The following is a 3,804-nucleotide window of genomic DNA, read 5'->3' as shown; positions in this document are numbered from 1 at the left end:
CACACTCATAAGGATGAGCCACTAAAGCTCAGCCTTCTACGGGATGATAACACCCATTGGTTCCTGCTTTCCCATCTCCTCTGTTACACCGTCCCATATTGTCTCAGCTTATCTCTGCCCAGCCTCCATGGAGGAGTGTCAAAAGGAATTATTGGGGATTTTACAAGATGGTTAAAGTCTGACATCCTTTTTGGTGTGGGGAGCATTTTGAAAACTTAGGTACAAGCTTTTTTTTTTTTTTAATAAAGCCCAGGAAGTTGAAGTAGTACCTGTGGGGTCCTTGGGTTGGAAAATGCATTTAGTTTGCATATGACAAACAGAGCAAATAAACACCTGCACTACCTGGACACTTATTTTTTCTTTTAGTTTGCACATCCATAACTGTAAAACAAATATTGTGTGCTATGCTTCTTAAAGTGGTTTGGTGAAATCACATAGTGTCCAGGGGCTTTTGAAAAAACGCTAATGCCATGTATTAAACATAACTGCTTTACTTTTTTTTTTTTTGCATTTTTCTAGCAAAAGTAATATAAAAAGATATTTTTCACATGTATTTATTCGAGAAGTACACGAACAGTAAGTATGCATTTTGAGCAGCTCCTTGGTGAGTTCTTCCTCTTTTATATTCTAGTGTGTTGGCAGCATCTTGAAGATTCAAGAAAAGGCTTATTGTAGAATAAAGTCCAGGAAGTTGAAGTGATTTTGGGGGGCTCTTTGGGTTGGAAACTGCATTTGTTTGCATTTGATGAATAAGGCTAAATGTGTTGCAATTTTATTAATCCACAACAAACTTTGTTCGTCCGTTCTGCATGTCAGAAATATCGCAGGTAAGGTTCTCGGCCCTGGTGCTTGCACAGAAACACTAAGGTTGGCCAGAAAAGAGAAAGACATCATTACTTGGATCAAGTCTGCTTTCACCAGGATACATGAAGAAGAAAATGCTGAATGTGGCGATTGTGAGCCATGTTCAAAATCTGATAAATGCATTTAACACGCTATTGTAACCTAAGCTTGCACCTCCCGAAGCTTATCCATTGTGCATGCCAACTTTTTAGGCATCTGGGTTAATACACACATCACTGATGGCTGGTTAAACTTGTGACACACCCAACAAATAAAAGCAAAGGTTCTTTGATCTACTGTGCCTACTGTTTCAAAGAAGCCTGCTGTGCGAAACATTGCTTTAACCCTTGTTTCGATGTTCTGCAAAACAGGTGAGCTTTCATCTTATAGGAGTCTGAAACAAGTACAGTACCCTTATAACCTCTAAATTACAGGAGCACACAGTGCTTTTCGACTCTTGTTCTTTTGCATTTTGCTGGCATGCATTGTTTGACAGCTAGTACAGATTAAAGGATGTCAGACTTTCTCTAAGATCTCATGACTGTGGCACCAATGCACAAATAACAGAGTGACAATAAACAGAATGCTGAGTTTTAAAATGCTTCTGTAACAAGCCTTCCCCTGGTTTAAACCCAAGAACTTCCAAGCCAGTACCCAACCATTTGGACTGCTTTTAACTCGGGGAAAGTGCCAAGTGTGGTAAGGCAGAAAGAGATGTGTGGTATATGTTGGAGAATATACTGATTCTGAGCGTCATGTTTAATGTTTTAATTAATGCTTTTCCAGAGTTGACTTGTTAAAATGTATCTAATGAGTGACAGTTTAAGCAACATTATAACTTAACTGTGTAAGTAATTATTCTTTCATATTGTGAAAGTGGAGAAGAGGAATCAGCATCTGTACTGCCAGTGGGAGAGTAATGTGTTGCAGCCCACTGCGGAGTTGTTTTCTTCGTTGTCATCTTTAATTTTAGTTTTTCATTTTAAAGTTAGACTTTCATAGTATATGTTTCATGTTTAGCCATTTTTTTATTCCTTTTCTTAGACTTGAGGTTTTCTTCAGTTTTTACCCATTTCTGTAAAGAAAAGGGAAACAAAAAATCACTGCTGTTTCTACTGAAACAATGTCATATTTCAAAGTGGACCATCCAATAAAAATGTGCTTCATCTGTTCCAGATACATGTCCATCACGTTATGGAGTGTGATTATTTTGTGCAAATGAACCCCAAAAAGTGTTCTATCTGTACATTGACTGCACGGCTTTAATAAAAGCCATAACAAACATCCATAAAGCATCCATTTATCCAGTCAGAGAGGCAGGGTGCACCTATCTGTCACATGGCTAACACCTCTTTTTGAAAAAAGACAGAGGTGACTGAAAAGCTTCTAAAGAATAAAGAATTGAATTCACTGTAGTGCTAACTTTTGGGAAACACATGTCAAGCCTATTTTCAGCCTGACAAATAACCCCTTTTGGCCTCTGACAGCAATAGGGACTGGTTTCTGCTGTTCTTTGTGATGGTTTTAAGGTAAAACTGAAGGCTTGAAATGGCCAACATGCTTCTGTCTAGCTACAGAGTAACAGTAGACTGAATGTATAAACAGTGTATCAGTCAGAGCCCGTGCCTGAAGGGACAGTCTCCCTTTTTCTTCCACACCTCTGTCTTTTCTTTCCTCTTCTACTGCACCTGCATGTTTTTCTTTGCTCTTGGCCTTTTCCTCCCGCAGTCTGCTGATTGATTTGGAGAAATTGCACTCTCAAGCATTTATGAACCGTGATGAGAGGAGGAAACCTGTTGAAAGTCTCTGAAAATCTCTGAAGGAGATTGTCAGTGTGCGGAAAATGATGTTGTGACTTCGACGACCTGCGCAGTGTCACGGGAGCAAGGGGGAAGCGGAGGCTGATGTCCATTTGTTGACTCGTTCAATTTGCTTGTTATTCCTTCCTGAGTGGGTCAGCAGGTCCTCCTTAGTGACGGTTCCTCACAGTAATAAACAGAGACAGTTTTCATCCATCAGCTCAATTCTCCAAAGCTTAGTATGAAAGACGCCGACATCTGCTGTGGGACAACATACAGACCACCCTTGCCAGAGTGTATTCAGCTCGATATCAATGGCACGATTCTGGAGGGAACTTTAAGTCTGTCTTTTGAAAAACAGCTGACCGCATGCGGTGAGATTTTTTTTGTTTTTTTGAGGGTGCGGCAGGCTGCTGCAGAAAGACAGGCATTTCTGGTAGCGTTGCAAATCTCTTTGATCGTCTTTTTCTTTCTTCTTATATTTCATCCTTTATGGTTATTATCCTCATTCCATCATAATAGCATTACGTGCCTCACAAACACACGCAGGAGCACCTGCGTGGAGTCACCTGCGCACAATTAGCTCGCAGCCCACTCGACTTAAAGTAAGCCACCTAAACCTTCTTTCATCCAGATCCCTCTGTCCACACACGCAAATCTGAGCCTGTTTTTGCACACAACAGACGGTACAGAAGCACAGCTAAAGATGGCTGGACTGAGTGTGCTTGTGTGCTTGCATGTTAAGTGCCCTAAGCATCATATAGGCCATGTAAAATGTTGAAGTAAAGGGATCAGAGAGATTACTTTGAAGAGGAAGGCAGCAGTGGGAGAATTTGCACACACCCAGGATCGTTTCTACAACTTCCCGTCAATCACATGCACATATATGCAGATGTGGCTTCACTCTGTGCCATAAACGTATGAAATCACTCACGCATACATACACACTGACCCATTGATTTCCACACATGAGCACAGTCACCACCCACTTCTGCCCTGCGGTGAGACATGGAGGGGATCAGATCTGTTTTCTTTGGTTCCCAGAAGAGAAGCCCTTAATCCCTGGCCTAGTCTGGGCAAATATATCCACCAGGCACGCTCCACACACAGTCTTAATCAAAACAGCCGGGGGGCAATAGAGTTGTCTTTTCAGTTTCAAGTT

This window comes from Pundamilia nyererei, unplaced genomic scaffold (assembly GCF_000239375.1).
Source record: "Pundamilia nyererei isolate P.nyererei 1_Seehausen unplaced genomic scaffold, PunNye1.0 scaffold00017, whole genome shotgun sequence".
In the NCBI taxonomy this organism is placed as follows: domain Eukaryota; kingdom Metazoa; phylum Chordata; class Actinopteri; order Cichliformes; family Cichlidae; genus Pundamilia; species Pundamilia nyererei.
Note: the sequence above shows the minus strand (reverse complement) of the source record.